General features: G+C 54.7%; 1 long non-coding RNA gene across 1 annotated transcript in view; it reads left to right on the forward strand.

Moving 5' to 3' along the window:
- Positions 1 to 23068, forward strand: part of LOC140409474 (uncharacterized) — a 70606-nt gene that overhangs the window by 45414 nt on the left and 2124 nt on the right. The gene's annotated exons all lie outside the window — the stretch shown is intronic.

The following is a 23068-nucleotide window of genomic DNA, read 5'->3' on the forward strand; positions in this document are numbered from 1 at the left end:
CACTGTCACCCACACTGTCACCCACACTGTCACCCGCACTGTCACCCGCACTGTCACCCGCACTGTCACCCGCACTGTCACCCGCACTGTCACCCGCACTGTCACCCGCACTGTCACCCGCACTGTCACCCGCACTGTCACCCGCACTGTCACCCACCTGTCACCCACCTGTCACCCACCTGTCAGCCACACTGTCACCCACACTGTCACCCACCTGTCACCCACACTGTCACCCACACTGCCACACATTATCACCCACACTGTCTCCCGCACTGTCACCCGCACTGTCACCCGCACTGTCACCCGCACTGTCACCCGCACTGTCACCCGCACTGTCACCCGCACTGTCACACGCACTGTCACCCGCACTGTCACCCGCACTGTCACCCGCACTGTCACCCGCACTGTCACCCGCACTGTCACCCGCACTGTCACCCGCACTGTCACCCGCACTGTCACCCGCACTGTCACCCGCACTGTCACCCGCACTGTCACCCGCACTGTCACCCGCACTGTCACCCGCACTGTCAGCCGTACTGTCACCCGTACTGTCACCCACCTGTCACTCACACTGTCACTCACACTGTCAGCCACACTGTCACCCGTACTGTCACCCACCTGTCACCCACACTGTCACCCACACTGTCACCCGTACTGTCACCCACCTGTCACTCACACTGTCACTCACACTGTCACCCACACTGTCACCCGTACTGTCACCCACCTGTCACTCACACTGTCACTCACACTGTCAGCCACACTGTCACCCACACTGTCACCCACACTGTCACCCACACTGTCACCCTCACTGTCGCCCGCACTGTCGCCCGCACTGTCGCCCGCACTGTCGCCCGCACTGTCGCCCACACTGTCGCTCACACTGTCGCTCACACTGTCGCCCACACTGTCGCCCACACTGTCGCTCACACTGTCGCCCACACTGTCACCCACACTGTCGGCCACACTGTCGGCCGCACTGACACCCGCACTGACACCCGCACTGTCACCCGTACTGTCACCCGTACTGTCACCCGCACTGTCACCCACACTGTCACTCACACTGTCACTCACACTGTCACTCACACTGTCAGCCACACTGTCACCTGTACTGTCACCCGTACTGTCACCCACCTGTCACCCACACTGTCACCCGCACTGTCACCCGCACTGTCGCCCGCACTGTCGCCCGCACTGTCGCCCGCACTGTCGCCCGCACTGTCGCTCACACTGTCGCTCACACTGTCGCTCACACTGTCGCCCACACTGTCGCCCACACTGTCGCCCACACTGTCGCCCACACTGTCGGCCACACTGACACCCGCACTGTCACCCGCACTGACACCCGCACTGACACCCGCACTGTCAGCCACACTGTCACCCGTACTGTCACCCACCTGTCACTCACACTGTCACTCACACTGTCAGCCACACTGTCACCCGTACTGTCACCCACCTGTCACCCACCTGTCACCCACACTGTCACCCACACTGTCACCCACACTGTCACCCGCACTGTCGCCCGCACTGTCGCCCGCACTGTCGCCCGCACTGTCGCCCGCACTGTCGCCCGCACTGTCGCCCGCACTGTCGCCCACACTGTCGCCCACACTGTCACCCACCCGTCACCCACCTGTCACCCACACTGTCACCCACACTGTCACCCACACTGTCACCCGCACTGTCGCCCGCACTGTCGCCCGCACTGTCGCCCGCACTGTCGCTCACACTGTCGCTCACACTGTCGCTCACACTGTCGCTCACACTGTCGCCCACACTGTCACCCACACTGTCGGCCACACTGTCGGCCACACTGTCGGCCACACTGACACCCGCACTGACACCCGCACTGTCACCCGTACTGTCACCCGTACTGTCACCCGCACTGTCACTCACACTGTCACTCACACTGTCACTCACACTGTCACTCACACTGTCAGCCACACTGTCACCTGTACTGTCACCCACACTGTCACCCACACTGTCACCCACACTGTTACCCACACTGTCACCCACACTGTCGCCCGCACTGTCGCCCGCACTGTCGCCCGCACTGTCGCTCACACTGTCGCCCACACTGTCGCCCACACTGTCGCCCACACTGTCGTCCACACTGTCACCCACACTGTCGGCCACACTGACACCCGCACTGTCACCCGCACTGACACCCGCACTGACACCCGCACTGTCAGCCACACTGTCACCCGTACTGTCACCCACCTGTCACTCACACTGTCACTCACACTGTCAGCCACACTGTCACCCGTACTGTCACCCACCTGTCACCCACCTGTCACCCACACTGTCACCCACACTGTCACCCACACTGTCACCCACACTGTCGCCCGCACTGTCGCCCGCACTGTCGCCCGCACTGTCGCCCGCACTGTCGCCCGCACTGTCGCCCGCACTGTCGCCCACACTGTCGCCCACACTGTCACCCACCCACACTGTCACCGCACTGTCACCCACCTGTCACCCACCTGTCACCCACACTGTCACCCACACTGTCACCCACACTGTCACCCACACTGTCACCCGCACTGTCGCCCGCACTGTCGCCCGCACTGTCGCCCGCACTGTCGCCCGCACTGTCGCCCACACTGTCACCCACCCGCACTGTCACCCGCACTGTCACCCGCACTGTCACCCGCACTGTCACCCGCACTGTCACCCGCACTGTCACCCGCACTGTCACCCGCACTGTCACCCGCACTGTCACCCGCACTGTCACCCGCACTGTCACCCGCACTGTCACCCGCACTGTCACCCGCACTGTCACCCGCACTGTCACCCGCACTGTCACCCGCACTGTCACCCGCACTGTCACCCGCACTGTCACCCGCACTGTCACCCGCACTGTCACCCGCACTGTCACCCGCACTGTCACCCGCACTGTCACCCGCACTGTCACCCGCACTGTCACCCGCACTGTCACCCGCACTGTCACCCGCACTGTCACCCGCACTGTCACCCGCACTGTCACCCGCACTGTCACCCGCACTGTCACCCGCACTGTCACCCGCACTGTCACCCGCACTGTCACCCGCACTGTCACCCGCACTGTCACCCGCACTGTCACCCGCACTGTCACCCACCTGTCACCCACCTGTCAGCCACACTGTCACCCATACTGTCACCCACCTGTCACCCACACTGTCACCCACACTGTCACCCACACTGCCACACATTATCACCCACACTTGCTCCCGCACTGTCACCCGCACTGTCACCCGCACTGTCGCCCGCACTGTCGCCCGCACTGTCGCCCGCACTGTCGCCCGCACTGTCGCCCGCACTGTCGCCCGCACTGTCGCCCGCACTGTCGCCCGCACTGTCGCCCGCACTTTCGCCCACACTGTCACCCACCCACACTGTCACCGCACTGTCACCCACACTGTCACCCACACTGTCACCCACACTGTCGCCCGCACTGTCGCCCGCACTGTCGCCCACACTGTCACCCACCCGCACTGTCACCCGCACTGTCACCCGCACTGTCACCCGCACTGTCACCCGCACTGTCACCCGAACTGTCGCCCGCACTGTCGCCCACACTGACACCCTCACTGTCACCCACACAGTCGCCCGCACTGTCGCCCGCACTGCCGCCCGCACTGTCGCCCGCACTGTCGCCCGCACTGTCGCCCGCACTGTCGCCCGCACTGTCGCCCGCACTGTCGCCCGCACTGTCACCCACCCACACTGTCACCCACCCACCTGTCACCCGCCTGTCACCCGCCTGTCACCCGCACTGTCACCCGCACTGTCACCCGCACTGTCACCCGCACTGTCACCCGCACTGTCACCCGCACTGTCACCCGCACTGTCACCCGCACTGTCACCCGCACTGTCACCCGCACTGTCACCCGCACTGTCAGCCGCACTGTCACCCGCACTGTCACCCGCACTGTCACCCGCACTGTCACCCGCACTGTCACCCGCACTGTCACCCGCACTGTCACCCGCACTGTCACCCGCACTGTCACCCGCACTGTCACCCGCACTGTCACCCGCACTGTCACCCGCACTGTCACCCGCACTGTCACCCGCACTGTCACCCGCACTGTCACCCACCTGTCACCCACCTGTCAGCCACACTGTCACCCATACTGTCACCCACCTGTCACCCACACTGTCACCCACACTGCCACACATTATCACCCACACTTGCTCCCGCACTATCACCCGCACTGTCACCCGCACTGTCACCCGCACTGTCACCCGCACTGTCACCCGCACTGTCACCCGCACTGTCACCCGCACTGTCACCCGCACTGTCACCCGCACTGTCACCGCACTGTCACCCGCACTGTCACCCGCACTGTCACCCGCACTGTCACCCGCACTGTCACCCGCACTGTCACCCGCACTGTCACCCGCACTGTCACCCGCACTGTCACCCGCACTGTCACCCGCACTGTCACCCACACTGTCAGCCACACTGTCAGCCGTACTGTCACCCGTACTGTCACCCACCTGTCACTCACACTGTCACTCACACTGTCACTCACACTGTCAGCCACACTGTCACCCGTACTGTCACCCACCTGTCACCCACACTGTCACCCACACTGTCACCCACACTGTCACCCACACTGTCAGCCGCACTGTCAGCCACACTGTCAGCCGTACTGTCGCCCGCACTGTCGCCCGCACTGTCACCCGCACTGTCAGCCACACTGTCAGCCGTACTGTCACCCGTACTGTCACCCACCTGTCACTCACACTGTCACCCACCTGTCACCCACACTGTCACCCACACTGTCACCCACACTGTCACCCACACTGTCACCCACACTGTCACCCACACTGTCACCCACACTGTCGCCCGCACTGTCGCTCACACTGTCGCCCACACTGTCGCCCACACTGTCGCCCGCACTGTCACCCGCACTGTCACCCACACTGTCACCCACACTGTCACCCACACTGTCGCCCGCACTGTCGCCCGCACTGTCGCCCGCACTGTCACCCACACTGTCGCCCACACTGTCGCCCACACTGTCGCTCACACTGTCGCCCACACTGTCGCCCACACTGTCGCTCACACTGTCACCCACACTGTCGGCCACACTGTCGGCCACACTGACACCCGCACTGACACCCGCACTGTCACCCGTACTGTCACCCACCTGTCACTCACACTGTCACTCACACTGTCAGCCACACTGTCACCTGTACTGTCACCCACACTGTCACCCACACTGTCACCCACACTGTCACCCACACTGTCACCCACACTGTCACCCACACTGTCGCCCGCACTGTCGCTCACACTGTCGCTCACACTGTCGCCCACACTGTCGCCCACACTGTCGCCCACACTGTCGCCCACACTGTCGTTCACACTGTCACCCACACTGTCGGCCACACTGACACCCGCACTGACGCCCACACTGTCACCCACACTGTCACCCACACTGTCACCCACACTGTCACCCACACTGTCGCCCGCACTGTCGCTCACACTGTCGCTCACACTGTCGCCCACACTGTCGCCCACACTGTCGCCCACACTGTCGCCCACACTGTCGCCCACACTGTCGTCCACACTGTCACCCACACTGTCGGCCACACTGACACCCGCACTGACACCCGCACTGTCAGCCACACTGTCACCCGTACTGTCACCCACACTGTCACTCACACTGTCAGCCACACTGTCACCCGTACTGTCACCCACCTGTCACCCACACTGTCACCCACACTGTCACCCACACTGTCACCCACACTGTCACCCGCACTGTCGCCCGCACTGTCGCCCGCACTGTCGCCCACACTGTCGCCCGCACTGTCGCCCACACTGTCGCCCACACTGTCACCCACCCACACTGTCACCGCACTGTCACCCACCTGTCACCCACCTGTCACCCACACTGTCACCCACACTGTCGCCCGCACTGTCGCCCGCACTGTCGCCCACACTGTCACCCACCCGCACTGTCAACCGCACTGTCACCCGCACTGTCGCTCACACTGTCGCCCACACTGTCGCCCACACTGTCGCCCACACTGTCGCCCACACTGTCGCCCACACTGTCGTCCACACTGTCACCCACACTGTCGGCCACACTGACACCCGCACTGACACCCGCACTGTCAGCCACACTGTCACCCGTACTGTCACCCACACTGTCACTCACACTGTCAGCCACACTGTCACCCGTACTGTCACCCACCTGTCACCCACACTGTCACCCACACTGTCACCCACACTGTCACCCACACTGTCACCCACACTGTCACCCGCACTGTCGCCCGCACTGTCGCCCGCACTGTCGCCCGCACTGTCGCCCGCACTGTCGCCCACACTGTCGCCCACACTGTCGCCCACACTGTCACCCACCCACACTGTCACCGCACTGTCACCCACCTGTCACCCACACTGTCACCCACACTGTCACCCACACTGTCGCCCGCACTGTCGCCCGCACTGTCGCCCACACTGTCACCCACCCGCACTGTCACCCGCACTGTCACCCGCACTGTCACCCGCACTGTCACCCGCACTGTCACCCGCACTGTCACCCGCACTGTCACCCGCACTGTCACCCGCACTGTCACCCGCACTGTCACCCGCACTGTCACCCGCACTGTCACCCGCACTGTCACCCGCACTGTCACCCGCACTGTCACCCGCACTGTCACCCGCACTGTCACCCGCACTGTCACCCGCACTGTCACCCGCACTGTCACCCGCACTGTCACCCGCACTGTCACCCGCACTGTCACCCGCACTGTCACCCGCACTGTCACCCGCACTGTCACCCGCCTGTCACCCACCTGTCACCCACCTGTCACCCACACTGTTACCCACCCACACTGTCACCCACACTGCCACACACATTATCACCCACACTGTCTCCCGCACTGTCACCCGCACTGTCACCCACACTGCCACACATTATCACCCACACTGCCACACACACTGTCACCCGCACTGTCACCCACACTGCCACACATTATCACCCACACTGTCACCAACACTGTCACCCACACTGCCACTCACATTATCACCCACACTGTCACCCACACTGCCACACATTATCACCCACACTGTCACCAACACTGTCACCCACACTGCCACACACATTGTCACCCACACTGTCACCCACACTTTCACCCACACTGTCACCCACACTGTCACCCACACTGTCACCCACACTGTCACCCGCACTGTCACCCGCACTGTCACCCACACTGTCACCCACACTGTCACCCACACTGTCACCCACACTGTCACCCACACTGTCACCCACACTGTCACCCACACTGTCACCCGCACTGTCACCCACACTTTCACCCACACTGTCACCCACACTGTCACCCACACTGTCACCCACACTGTCACCCGCACTGTCACCCGCACTGTCACCCACACTGTCACCCACACTGTCACCCACACTGTCACCCACACTGTCACCCACACTGTCACCCACACTGTCACCCGCACTGTCACCCACACTGCCACACATTATCACCCACACTGTCACCAACACTATCACCCACACTGCCACACACATTATCACCCACACTGTCACCCACACTGTCACCCGCACTGTCACTCACACTGCCACTCACATTATCACCCACACTGTCACCCACACTGCCACACATTATGACCCACACTGTCACCCACACTGTCACCCACACTGTCACCCACATTATCACCCACACTGTCACCCACACTGTCACCCACACTGTCACCCACATTATCACCCACACTGTCACCCGCACTGTCACCCGCACTGTCACCCGCACTGTCACCCGCACTGTCACTCACACTGCCACTCACATTATCACCCACACTGTCACCCACACTGTCACCCGCACTGTCACCCACACTGCCACACATTATCACCCACACTGTCACCAACACTATCACCCACACTGCCACACACATTATCACCCACACTGTCACCCACACTGCCGTACATTATCACCCACACTGTCACCAACACTATCACCCACACTGCCACACACATTATCACCCACACTGTCACCCACACTGTCACCCGCACTGTCACCCACACTGCCACACATTATCACCCACACTATCACCCACACTGTCACCCACACTGCCACACACATTATCACCCACACTGTCACCCACACTGCCACTCACATTATCACCCGCACTGTCGCCCGCACTGTCGCCCGCACTGTCGCCCGCACTGTCGCCCGCGCTGTCGCCCGCGCTGTCGCCCGCGCTGTCGCCCGCGCTGTCGCCCGCGCTGTCGCCCGCGCTGTCGCCCGCGCTGTCGCCCGCGCTGTCGCCCGCGCTGCCGCCCGCGCTGCCGCCCGCGCTGTCGCCCGCGCTGTCGCCCGCTCTGTCGCCCGCACTGTCGCCCGCACTGTCGCCCGCACTGTCGCCCGCACTGTCGCCCGCACTGTCACCCGCACTGTCACCCGCACTGTCACCCGCACTGTCACACACCCGCACTGTCACCCGCACTGTCACCCGCACTGTCACCCGCACTGTCACCCGCACTGTCACCCGCACTGTCACCCGCACTGTCACCCGCACTGTCACCCGCACTGTCACCCGCACTGTCACCCGCACTGTCACCCGCACTGTCACCCGCACTGTCACCCGCACTGTCACCCGCACTGTCACCCGCACTGTCACCCGCACTGTCACCCGCCCTGTCACCCGCCCTGTCACCCGCCCTGTCACCCGCCCTGTCACCCGCCCTGTCACCCGCCCTGTCACCCACCTGTCACCCACCTGTCACCCACCTGTCACCCACACTGCCACTCACACTGTCACCCACACTGTCACCCACACTGTCACCCACACTGTCACCCACACTGTCACCCACACTGTCACCCACACTGACACCCACACTGTCACCCACACTGACACCCACACTGTCACCCACACTGACACCCACACTGTCACCCATGCTGTCACCCACACTGTCACCCACTCCACTGCTCAAGCCATCACCCACACCATCGCACACTCTGCTGCCCACATCGTCACCCGTACCATCACCCAAAACATCATCCACACAATGACCCACCCCACCGCTCGCACCATCCTCCACACCATCAGCCACATCATCAAGCACCCCGCCCCCACACCATCGCCCACGCTGTTACCCATACCGACGCCCACACTATCACTCACCACACCGCTCACACTGTCACCCACACCATCACCCACACGGTCACACACAACATCAGTCACACCGTCGCCCACACCATCACCCTCTCCATCATGAGGCAGGTTGTGCTGACAATGGCGGGAAGCATCATTGCCACTGTTTACGCATGACTGGGATTCCATTACTTTGGCACCATGGGTTTTACAGAGCCTGGTTTCATGGCTCATGTACAAGTCACCTTCGACTAATCATCTTCGCATTACACTCACAAACAGATCAACACCGTTTGTTGATTTTGAGTGGTGTGGGGTGATGGATGGTGACTGCAGGGGATGAGGAAAACCCAGAAGCAGAATCAGAACAAAATCCTGCTGAGGTTATCTTGCAGCAGAGTGTGTTTTTTGGGGGTAGCCTTGTTGAGGATAGATACAGAACAATAAACGTCCTGGAGAGGATTAAAAACATCAATAATGTCATAGGTGCAAAAGACGTCACAATTCAGCAGCATACCTTGGTTCCTGTTCTTCACAAATATGATGTGGAGATGCCGGCGTTGGACTGGGGTGAGCACAGTAAGAAGTCTTACAACACCAGGTTAAAGTCCAGCAGGTTTGTTTCGATGTCACTAGCTTTCGGAGCGCTGCTCCTTCCTCAGGTGAATGAAGAGGTATGTTCCAGAAACATATATATAGACAGATTCAAAGATTCCAGACAATGCTAGGAATGCGACCATTAGCAGGTGATTAAATCTTTACAGATCCAGAGATGGGGTAACCCCAGGTTAAAGAGGTGTGAATTGTGTCAAGTCAGGACAGTTGGTAGGATTTTGCAGGCCAGATGGTGGGGGATGAATGTAATGCGACATGAGTCCCAGGTCCCGGTTGAGGCCGCACTCGTGTGCGGAACTTGGCTATAAGCTTCTGCTCGGCGATTCTGCGTTGTCGCGCGTCCTGAAGGCCGTCTTGGAGAACGCTTACCCGGAGATCAGAGGCTGATGCCCTTGACTGCTGAAGTGTTCCCCGACTGGAAGGGAACATTCCTGCCTGGTGATTGTCGCGCGATGTCCGTTCATTCGTTGTCGCAGCGTCTGCATGGTCTCGCCAATGTACCACGCTTCGGGACATCTTTTCCTGCAGCGTATGAGGTAGACAATGTTGGCCGAGTTGCACGAGTATGTACCGCGTACCTGGTGGGTGGTGTTATCCCGTGTAATGGTGGTATCCATGTCAATGATCTGGCACGTCTTGCAGAGATTGCCATGGCAGGGTTGTGTGGTGTCGTGGTCACTGTTCTGAAGGCTGGGTAGTTTGCTGCAAACAATGGTTTGTTTGAGGTTGCGCGGTTGTTTGAAGGCAAGTAGTGGGGGTGTGGGGATGACCTTGGCAAGATGTTCATCTTCATCGATGACGTGTTGAAGGCTGTGAAGAAGATGTCGTAGTTTCTCCGCTCCGGGAAAGTACTGGACGACGAAGGGTATTCTGTCGGTTGTGTCCCATGTTTGTCTTCTGAGGAGGTTGGTGTGGTTTTTTGCTGTGTACAAATATGTACAGAGTTATTCAATCAATTCCATGTTCCTTGGTGCCTGGTTTCATATGGAAGGCAGACTCACAGGCGATACAATCAAAACTTGCATTAACTCCAAATTTTGGTTCACGGCATCTTAAAGGCTAACCGAGGATGTACAAGACAAGGAGAATTAATTTTATGTCCTGGCAACAATTACACCTGAAAGGGCAAAATTGGCGGACCTATGGGGAAAGAATAACGAAACTTATCGAACAGTTCTCGCAAAGAGCCAACACAAGCCGCGATGTTTCAAAAGGCCTTCTGCACCGTACGATTCGAAGGATAAAAATTGACAGAGAGAAAGGAGAAAAAAGAAGCCTGAAAATAACAGGCAAGAGACAGGAGGGGAAGAAATGTCAGTTGTTAAATAGAATGACTCATGCATTGAGGAGTGTGAGTGACAATGGCTGTCTTCACCCGACCCAGCCTCCTGCTGGAAGAGTGGCGACACTCTCTCATTCAAGGATATCCTCAATATGTTTGGTCATGAGCAACATCATGAGAGATCCAGTATTCATATCAATAATCTTTAATAATACCTTGGGGAAAAAAAATTGCAGGTCTACAGGGAAGGAGTGGGAGATTGGGACTCATTGACAAGATGTCCTCTGTATAATTCAATCATTTTAAAAGTTGAAGTTTTTTTGTCTGCTCCAAGTTCGCTGCTAACAACAACTTGTATTTATATAGCACCTTTGACATAGTAAAACGTCCTAAGCTGCTTCGCACAAGTGACATCAAATAAAATATGATGCGGGCCCCATAAGGAGATATTAGGACAGGTGACCAAAGACGGAGGGCAGTGTTTAGGAGGGAGGGACAGCGAGGGTCAGGGAGACAATCATTGATGGAGGGCAGCAATGGAGCACCGCACTGCACGACCGCATGAGGTAGAAAGGAGAAATAAGGAGAAATCAGCCATGCTGGAGAGTCCACACATTGGATGCAGGGACATGGCAAAATGGGCTCGTCTGTTAGGCTCCCATAGTCGAATAGCTCCTGGTGTTTGCACACTCTCAGCACTCAACTGAGGTACACTGGTGACCATTGCCCATCATGACCCAGCGCCTTGGAAAAGAGGGAGTAAATAAATGGAAAGATTTGAAGAAAAGCAAGATTTAAAAGCCTTCCACACACCCACACACCCACACACTTTATTCAACTCTGACAGAGCTGCTTGAATGTGACAGGCTTTACAATTATGTGATAGAAATGTCAGCTACTAACATCTTGATGAATATATAATGATGCTGCTCCATTTTTACTGGAGGCAAAAAAAAATCACTTTATATAACTATGGATATTGAATAGTGTGAAATCCTGGCACTTGCCCACACAGTATTCAAATCTTTGTACAGACTGTGGAAATGGCACCTTAATAGTGGGGGAAAAAATCATTTGTTAAAGCACCAAGTACAAGGTTCTGATCAAATGAGATTGTTACACTGCTGTGATTTCCAGCACCTGTGTGAAACTCATTTAATTAGATTAACAATGATCAGAATCAACAGAGGTGACATCGGAAGAAAATCTGTTTCCAATGACAATGTATATTGCAGCTATGTTTTAATGCTGCAAGTGCTGCATGTACTTTCAGTCGGGTATAAACAATTTTAAAATGATTCAGCTAATTGAAGATTTACTTTTGGAAGAGTTATGGCAGAGTGACTTTCGTCTTTCATGACCCCAGGCTGTCAAGTGCTTCCACTGAAGTACCTTCCGAGTGTTGACACTGTTGTCATATTGGATTGGATTTGTTTATTGTCGCGTGTACCGAGGTACAGTGAAAAGTATTGTTCTGCGTACAGTCCAGAGAGGTGGTTCCATACAAGAAAAAACATAGGACATACATAAATACACAGTGTAAATACATAGACACAGGCATCGAGTGAAGCATACAGGAATCTAGCACGACTTGATGTGTTGGGTACTCTGATACACAGACAAACCAACACGGTTGCGAATGGTACAACGCAGTTTTATTTCAATGAACTATTAACATATTAAACTCTGGTATTCAGCACATGGTGAACCTCTGAGTGGCTGGCAATGAGGTCTGTGCCCTGAGCCCTCTCCTGCTCGAGTGCCCAGGAAGTGTTGTGTTCCCTGCTTTGTACTGTGTATGCTCTTGTCCGTGATTGGCTGTCGTGTTTTGTGTGTTGATTGGTCCGTTGATCTGTCCATCATTATGTGTGTATGTATGTGCTGTGATGTTCACCTGAATATCATGACACTACTCAGTAGAGAAGATGTATGAAGAGATCAGGTCAGTCCATACGAGGGTCATTCAGGAGTCTGGTAACAGCGGGGAAGAAGCTGGTTTTGAACCTGTTGGTGCGTGTTCTCAGACTTTTGTTTCTCCTGCCCGATGGAAGAAGTTAGAAGAGTGAGTAAGCCGGGTGGGAGGAGTCTTTGATTATGCTGTCCGCTTTCCCAAGGCAGCAGGAAGTATAGACAGAGTCAATGGATGGGAGGCAGGTTTGCGTGATGAACTGGGCTGTGTTCATGACTCTGTGTAGTTTCTTAGGGTCTGAACAGTTCCCATACCAGGCTGTGATGCAGCCAGATAGGATGCTGTCTATGGTGCATCTGTAAAAGTTGGTCAGAGTCAATGTGGACATGTCGAATTTCCTTAGTGTCCTGAGGAAGTATAGGTGCTGTTGTGCTTTCTTGGTCATAACGTCGAAGTGGGTGGACCAGGACAGATTGTTGATGATGTGCACACCTAGGCATTTGAAGCTGTCAACCATCTCCACCTCGGCCCCGTTGATGCAGACAGGGATGTGTACGACACTTTGCTTTCTGAAGTCAATGACAAGCTCTTTGTGGGATATGTGGCAGTCAGTCTGTACACAGCAAGCTCCCACCAACAACAATGTGATAATGACAGATAAAAACACACCAGCCCTGATGAAGAGTCAGGACTCGAAACGTTAAATCCGCTTCTCTCGCCACAGATGCTGCTAAGTATTCCAGCATTTTCTGCTTTTATTTCAACTTTCCTGCATCTGCAGTGTTTGGTTCTGGAGCAATGCGATAATGTCCGGGTGATCAATTTTAGTGATGTTGGATGACGGTTAAATATTGACCAGGACAGCGGAAGAAGTTAAACAAAAAAGAAAATTGTGGGGAAACTCAGCAGGTCTGGCAGCATCTGTGGAGAGAGAAACAGAGGTAACGTTTCAAGTCCCTGTGGCCCTCCTTCAGAGCTGAAGAGATCGCCTGCTTATCTTCAAATTAATGCCCTGGGGTTTACCCTTCTGAGAGGGCAGATAGTGTTTAATACCTCATCCAACAGGCTACACCTCCCATTGCAGCACTGAACTCTCAGCCTAGATGGTCTCTGGTCTCTGGACTGGGACTTAGAGAGCTGCTCACTGATACAAACCCAACACCTAATTACTGCACTGGCTTCAATGATGCCTGCAGCGAAAACATCACCATTTCCGAGGTCTGCCCATGGTTGCTGCAGGGGGAAAAGTTCTCAAAAAATGACTCAATAGAACATTACAGCGCAGTACAGGCCCTTCGGCCCTCGATGTTGCACCAACCTGTGAAACCAATCTAAAGCCCATCTACACTATTCCCTTATCATCCATATGTTTATCCAATGACCATTTTAAATGCCCTTAATGTTGGTGAGTCCACTACTGTTGCAGGTAGGGCATTCCATGCCCTTACTATCTCTGAGTAAAGAACCTACCTCTGACATCTGTCCTATATCTATCTCCCCTCAATTTAAAGCTATGTCCCCTCGTGCTGGACATCACCATCCGAGGAAAAAGGCTCTCACTGTCCACCCTATCTAATCCTCTGATCATCTTGTATGCCTCTATTAAGTCACCTCTTAACCTTCTTCTCTCTAACGAAAACAGCCTCAAGTCCCTCAGCCTTTCCTCATAAGATCTTCCCTCCATACCAGGCAACATTCTGGTAAATCTCCTCTGCACCCTTTCCAATGCTTCCACATCCTTCCTATAATGTGATGACCAGAACTGCACGCAATACTCCAAATGCGGCCGCACCAGAGTTTTGTAAAGCTGCAACATGACCTCATGGCTCCGAAACTCAATCCCGCTACCAATAAAAGCTAACACACCGTACGCCTTCTTAACAACCCTATCAACCTGGGTGGCAACTTTCAAGGACCTATGTACATGGACACCGAGATCTCTCTGCTCATCCACTCAGATACCTTTTGACTGCCCTGACCTTACAAGGAATGAGGAACACTAAATAAATACTGAAATGAACCGATCCATTGACATGGCACTTTCAAGTCCATCCCAAAGGTAATTGAATCGGCATTTGGTTTGATCCCTATACTGCGAAAGCTGGAAGATTCGGAACACTGGAAAACTGCACAAAACCAGGTAACTTTCTATGCGACAGACATCAGGTGGAGTAAGTGCCAACAGCTTGAAGATTGTCCGTTCCCTTAGACACGCCATAATCCCTGAAGGGATCAGGTGTTCAAGATTGTGGAGAGCAATTGAGAAGGTTGCATAGTAACCTTTGATGTGAGACAATATATTAGAAGGAATTAATTGAATGCAATTGAATTGAACCATGCCCTGTATTTGAAATCATCTTTGGAAATTCTCCCTGAAACGTGGGCATCAATCAAAAGGACAAGAGAATATGATTGCAATAAACAGTATGTCAGTATTGTGAAAGTTCACATTGAGCATAAGTCATGGCAACACCAATAAGTGATTATCTACATGGCAAACAGACCTAAGGGATAACTGAGAGTGAATCACAAAGACAGATATTACCGACCTGAAAAATTACATTGCACAAGGAAATATATTCTTTTTAGTGCAGAAATTGATTTTTCTGGGTTTGGGGGGGCCACCAATGGGCGCGATATAAGAGTCACATTGCGCCTGAAAGTCACCGCACCATGGCGTAACGTGGCCGGTAGTTGCCAAGAGACCCCACTACCGGGATCCACCCGGATCGCTACACCCCACATGATCTAATGCGATCTCGCGAGACGTTGAGATGTGAGTCCTGCCCATTGTGGGCGGGATCACATTTTGACAAATATGCATATTAGAACGAGGCAGCTAGTCTCACTGTAATATGCAGTTCCCTGAGGTAACCGAGGTGTTGGTATCCAACACCTTCACCTTGGCAACCTGGGTGAACGCCGTTCAGTACTGGTTCCCACAAACCCGTTGGACGGTTCCCTGAGCAGACTGTCAGAGTCACCTGGCAGAACGCCTCATCACCAGAACTTACAAACAAGCACCAAGACCTAGCTTGGCTGGTGGTGAGAAGGGCCCTCCCCGTCAGATTCTTCATGTACACCCGAAGGCTCTGCGCCAATGCACGCTGCCCTCGGAGTGGCTGTGGGGGAAATGAGACGGTCACCCACCTCCTTGTGGAATGTGCCTTTGCAAAGAAGTTCTGGAGAGAGATGCAGTGGTATTTGTCGAGGTTCATCCCGAGCAGCTCTGTGACACAGGACTCTGTGCTCTACGGACAGTTTCCAGGGACACACACCGAGACAAACATCAACTGCTGCTGGAAGGTCATCAACTCGGTGAAAGACGCTCTTTGGTCTGCCCGAAACTTGCTGATCTTCCAGTGCAAAGAGCTGTCCTCGACCGAGTCTTGCAGACTGGAACATTCCAAGGTCCATGACTATGTGCTGAGGGACGCACTCAAGCTTGGGGCAGCTGCCGCCAAAGCGCAATGGGGAAAGACCACTGTGTAAGGTCTTACCAGCAAATGTGCACCGAGGGGCGGGTAACAGTGTAAACCCCCCTCGGTCTGGGTCTTTAACACTCCAATGTATAAAAGAAATATGACAATGTAAATGTTTAAGAAGGAATTGTAACGTAAAGAGCGATATGTGTGTAATGTTATCAAAATTGAATGGAAGAAAGTCAAGGGAATGTGTAACTCTGATGGAAATGTACAGTCAAGACAATTCAAAATGTTCTGTAATGTTTATGATAGATTTTATGAATAAAGTATATTTTTGGGGAAAAAAAACCTGGTTCCCACAAACCAGACAGAACAGCACTGGGGGGGTCTCCCAGGGGATCGGAGGCCTCCAGCTGCTTGCCTTCTGGATGGTGGCATCCTGGCACTGCCAGCCTGGCACCCTGGCAATGTCACCTGAGTTCCAGCCTGGCACTCCCCAGATGGCACTGGCAGGGGCACTGCCAGGATGCCAGACTGGCACTGCCAAGCTGGCATTCTCTGCGAGACGGTGATCAGGCCGGGGGTGCTCTGCGCAAGTATGGGAGATCCGGGCAGGGGTGCTGATGGGAACCCCCCTATAGTGAGTTGGGGCTTGGGGGGGGGGTTCAGGGGTCACATCAGGGGCTTGCGAGATCAGGAAAAATGGGCCAAGTGCAACCTCAGCTGCCCGTGCCCCGCTGAAGCCCCTGATTTACCCGAGTGGGCCTTAGAGAGTGGGGTGTCTCTTGGCTCTCCGAGCACTGGGAAACACCCGGCTAATCTCAAGCTACCAGACTCTGTCCCATTCGGGTAGGTGATGTCCGTGGGGCAGCACGGTAGCATAGTGGTTAGCACAGTTGCTTCACAGCTCCAGGGTCCCAGGTTCGATTCCCGGCTTGGGTCACTGTCTGTGCGGAGTCTGCACGTTCTCCCCGTGTCTACGTGGGTTTCCTCCGGGTGCTCCGGTTTCCTCCCACAGTCCAAAGATGTGAGGTTAGGTGGATTGGCCGCGCTGAATTGCCCTTCGTGTCCAAAAAGGTTGGGTGGGGCTACTGGGTTACGGGGGTAGAGTGATGGTGTGGGCTTGGGTTGGGTGCTCTTTCCAAGGGCCGGTGTAGACTCGATGGGCCGAACGGCCTCCTTCTGCACGGTAAAGTCTATGATTCTATGATTGCTTCTTTTTTTTTCCTTCTGTTAGGTGATACTTTCTCGTCTTGGAAGTAACAGTTATTGTTTGATTATCTTTTTTGCCCTTTGATTATCTGTTGCGTCGTGCTTCTACCGCTACCCAATCCAAGCAGCTTTCTCAGGCCTGGTGGTTTTTCATTCGCTTAAGGGGGGAAATTCTGCCATTAGAAATAGCAAACAGCAAAAAAATGCATTCGTCGCCACAATGTGTATCAGCAATGAAATAGAGAAACAAGTGAGAAAGATACAGAAGATATTGCTCCAAACAAACTTGTACTTATTTTGTCCCCTCACAACCTCAGAAGTTACAAAGCACTTCAGAAACAATTAAGTACTTTTGAAGTGTGCAGTCATTGATGTAATGAGAAATGTGGCAGCCAATTCCCACACAGCAAGACCCCACATCAGCAATGTGATAATGGCCAGATGTTGGTGGAGGATAATTATTGACCGAGGTATTAGGGGGAACTCCCCTGTTCGGAACACAGAACAAGGGTAGACCATTCAGCCCGTCGAACTTGCTCCACCATTCAATACTATCATGGGTGATCAGAAGACATGGCCTTTGTTTAAAAACTCTCCAAACAGCACCATGCACAGGCCCAATAAGAGGCTAAGGCGCGTTGGAAATGTTTTAACAGCATCTCGGAGGCCACAGTTTACTGACACTGTTGGAACAATGGCAAAATGGACTCTTTAAGAACAGATTCCAGTATGTGTTCAGTTCTGATCTATGTCCTGTATTTTCCATTGGACCTTGTTTGGGTGGAACTTACAGCTATCTGCACCAGAGCAAGTATGGTCAAGAGCATGTTGCCCCCAGGTTAGGAGTATTTTTAACCAGAGCCAGGCATTTATCTGGTTCTAGCACATTAGATTAAAGGAGACATCTCCTTCTCATTGCAGAATGTGGTGAATGTATAATTACTGATAATTCACCAGTGCACTGTGTTATGTTATTAACCCTGTGGGCTCTACCTATGGGCCATGGTGTGGCTTCACCCACAGGGGATATGTTGGGGCATGTACGGGCTCCGCCCATGGCTCCACCCCCTTTACAGGAAGTATAAGAGCTGCTGACCTGCGGGGCCGCCTTCAGTGTTGTACCAGTCACAGGCAGGCTCAGTTCTAAGCTGATTAAAACCACGGTTTACTTCTCCACGTGTCTTCGAGTGAATTGATGGTCACATCAATTTAATCAGCTTAAAATACTACAGCCCACAAACCTGACAGACTGGAACTCGATCCACAGGCCGCGGAGGCAAAATAACTTTTTTCACATTGGCTTTGATGCTTCAAGGCCTATCTCTCCGCGTCAAGGCCTATCTCGACGCATCGTCTACGCCATCCGTCACTGATGAACAGAAGCTGAGCCTCCTCCACACACGGGTGAGCCATCGCATTTCTGTCCAGCTCGACAAAGCCACTTCCTATACAAAGGCCCTCGCACTATTCGAACGCCTCTATGTGCGGCCTGCGAACGAGGTCTACGCGCGACACGTCTTCACCACTCACCGCCAGCGCCCCGGGGAGCCGCTAGATGATTACCTACGCGACCTCAAAGCCCTCGCGCGCAACTGTAACTACCAGGCCGTTACGGCCACTCAGCACATGGAGCTCGCCATCCGAGATGTTTACGTGGCGGGGGTCCGATCGAACTATGTGAGACAGTGCCTGCTCGAAAAAGGGGCCCAGGACCTGGACGACACAGTAGAACTGGCTAACTCTCTGGAGGCTGCTTTTCAGAGCCTTACTGCGTTCCTGGCCGATCACGCGACCCCCTCGTGGGCCCCCAACCCGAGACTACCCCAGGCCTGTGCTGCGCGGCCGCCCGCCGATCGTGGGGGGCTACCCTGATACTTTTGCGGCCAGTCCCAATACCCCCGACTGCACTGCCCGGCCCGCAACGCGAACTGCAGCAGCTGCGGGCGAAAAGGACACTTCGCCAAGGTCTGCCTGGCCAGGTTTAAGAACTTGAACTCACTGGCCCGATCCACAGACTCACAGGCCCGCAGACCCAGCAAGGTGGCAGCGTGTCTGCCGACTCCGCCTCCGCATAACATGTGCGACTCATGGGGGCCGCCATCTTGGCCATCCTCCCCCACGCAGCCGGCCACGTGCAATCCATGGGGCCCGCCATCTTGGACGCCATCTTCCTCACCGCCCGACGCGAACCACCTACACGGACAGCCATCGTGGGGCTGCTCCGGCACCTCCGATCACGCCGCCGGCTACCCACACCTCAGCGCGGTCACCCTGGACCAGTCGCGACCGAAGCACCTCCGGAGCTCCATGATGGCCGTCCGATTTAACGGGTACGAGACACCTTGCCTTTTCGACTCTGGGAGCACAGAGAGCTTCATTCACCCGGACATGGTAAGACGCTGCTCGCTCCCAATACTCCCGACGCAACAAACCATATCCCTCGCCTCCGGATCGCACTCGGTGCAAATCCAAGGGCGCACTACTGCAACCCTAGCGATACAGGGCGCTGAGCACGCTAATTTTCAACTATATGTGCTCCCAGACCTCTGCGCTCCTCTCCTTTTGGGACTCGACTTCCAGTGCAACCTTAGGAGCCTAACTCTTAAGTTCGGGGGGCCCCTGACCCCACTCACCATATGCAGCCTCGCGACCCTAAAACCCGACCCCCCCCCCCCCGCCCCCCCTCTTCACAAACCTCACCGCCGATTGCAAGCCTGTAGCTACCAGAAGCAGGCGGTATAGCTGCAGGACAGGACGTTCATTAGGTCCGAGGTCCAGCGTCTCTTGCGGGAGGGGGTCATAGAGGCCAGCAATAGCCCCTGGAGAGCTCAGGTGGTCGTCGTCAAGACCGGGGAGAAGCTCCGGATGGTGGTTGATTGCAGCCAGACCATTAACCGGTTTACGCAACTCGATGCGTACCCCCTTCCCCGTATTGCAGACATGGTAATTCAGATCACGCACTACCGCGTGTTCTCCACGGTGGATCTGAAGTCTGCATACCACCAGCTCCCAATCCGCCCAGAGGACCGCCACTACATGGCGTTTGAGGCAGACGGCCACCTTTTCCATTTCCTCCGGGTCCCCTTTGGCGTCACGAACGGGGTTTTGGTGTTCCAACGAGCGATGGACCGGATGGTGGACCAGTACGGGCTGCGTGCCACGTTTCCGTACTTGGACAATGTCACCATCTGCGACCATGATCAGCAGGACCACGACGCCAACCTCCACCGATTTCTCCAAACCGCCCAGAAACTCAACCTTACCTCAATGCGTTTTTCGCACAACCTGGCTAGCCAATCTCGGCTACGTCATGGAAAACGGGGTCCGAGGGCCCGACCCTGACCGTATGCGCCCCCTCCTACAACTCCCTCTCCCTCACTGTCCCAAGGCCCTGAAGAGGTGCCTTGGATTTTTCTCCTATTACGCCCAGTGGGTCCCCCAGTGTGCGGACAAAGCCCGCCCACTATTTAAGGCCACCCTCTTTCCACTGGCAGCAGAGGCCCGCCAGGCCTTCAACTGCATCAAGGCGGACGTCGCCAAAGCCGCGATGCGCGCGGTGGATGGGTCCGCCCCCTTCCAGGTGGAGAGCGACGCCTCAGAGGTTGCTCTCGCCGCCACCTTCAACCAAGCAGACAGACTGGTGGCGTTTTTTTCACGCACCCTCACCACCTCCGAAATTCGACATTCCTCGGTCGAAAAAGAAGCCCAAGCCATCGTGGAAGCCGTGTGGCACTGGAGGCACTACTTCGCTGGTAGGAGGTCTACCCTCGTCACCGACCAACGATCGGTTGTTTTTATGTTTGACAATACGCAGCGGGGCAAGATCAGGAATGATAAGATCTTGAGGTGGAGAATCGAACTCTCCGCTTCTAACTACAATATAGTATATCGTCCTGGGAAGCTCAACGAGCCCCCAGATGTCCTGTCCCGTGGCACATGCGCCAGTGCGCAAGATGGCCGACTACGGGCTATCCACGATGACCTCTGCCACCCGGGGGTCACCTGGCTTGCCCATTACATCAAGGCCCGCAACCTGCCCTACTCCCCCGAGGAGGTCAGAGCTATAACCAGAGACTGCCAAATCTGTGCGGAGTGTAAACTGCACTTCTATCGACCGGATAAGGCCCACCTGGTAAAGGCATCCCGGCCCTTTGAACGCCTCAGTATCGATTTCAAAGGGCCCCTCCCCTCCAATAACCGCAACATGTACTTCCTTAACATTATAGATGAGTTCTCCCGCTTCCCGTTCGCCATCCCCTGCCCTGATATGACCACCCCCACTGTCATTAAAGCCCTGCATAGTGTCTTCACCCTGTTTGGTTTCCCCAGTTATGTCCATAGCGACGGGTTCGTCGTTCATGCCTGTCGTATCCATGCCAACCCTTCAGCCTGTCGTATCCATGCCAACACTCTACAAGAGCAAATCACCCGATCCCACTGCCCTGCCTTTTCACTGTTGCCCTGCACATTTCTTTCTCTTAAGTGGCTATCCAATTATCCTTTCAAGGCCTCAGTTGAGCCTGCCTCCTCCACACTTTCAGGCAGTACATTCCAGACACTAACCACTTGCTGTGTAAGAGAAGATTTTCTTTAAGTTGCTGTGGTTTCTTTAGCCAACCGCATTAAATTGGTGTTCTCTGGTTCGAGACTCATCCGTCAATAGAAACAGTGTCAGTTCCGTTCCTTCAATAAGAACATCATTATATAAAATCATCCTGCTTTTATAACGTTCCTAGTGGATTTCCAGGAGAATGCATTGTTCAACAATGTGAGTTTTATAAAAAGCAAATTACTGCGGATGCTGGAATCTGAAACAAAAACAGAAAATACTGGAGAATCTCAGCAGGTCTTGTGATGTTGTATGAAGTAAGTAATGGCATGATGGGAAAACTGGTCAACTATTCGGTAACATTGTAAGAAAAGCTGACCTAGCCATTTCTACGTACCAGACTCCTTTGTAAGACCAATAAGGCTGACTCCGCATAACCTAAAGCATGAATAAGATCAGAGAAGGTCAAGCTATTCCAAAATGCCTGACCTCTGTAATTTCTGATAAGGCTAACTCGTCATAACCCAGAGCAGTATGAATAAGACAAGATAAGGAATGGATGAGTCTCCTCCGACCTTTTAATGTTCTATCAAAGGACAAGATAATGGTATGAGGGATGAGACAAAGAGTCCGAGAAGATCAACAGGTCATGCCTGTTTCATGACATTGCTTACGTTTCTACTTCCGATCGAATTCCTGACTAAGCTGTAGTCACGCAATCTTGATAATGATAATGTATAAATACTGAACTGATTTTCTGTAAAAGCGCGGACTTGAGTAGGAATCAGAAGTGGGAGTAACTGCTCTCTGACCTCAACTTTCAGCCAAAACTGCATGCGGTCGTTCCGTAAATAAAGCCTTGCTATTTTACCATAACAATCTATTGTTGAGTCTTTACCACAGTCAAAGAAGCAGGAAAATATTGACTTCTGCAGTCTGACAGCATCTGTGGAGAGATCTATCGCTGGCCCAC

Source organism: Scyliorhinus torazame, chromosome 3 (assembly GCF_047496885.1).
Source record: "Scyliorhinus torazame isolate Kashiwa2021f chromosome 3, sScyTor2.1, whole genome shotgun sequence".
In the NCBI taxonomy this organism is placed as follows: domain Eukaryota; kingdom Metazoa; phylum Chordata; class Chondrichthyes; order Carcharhiniformes; family Scyliorhinidae; genus Scyliorhinus; species Scyliorhinus torazame.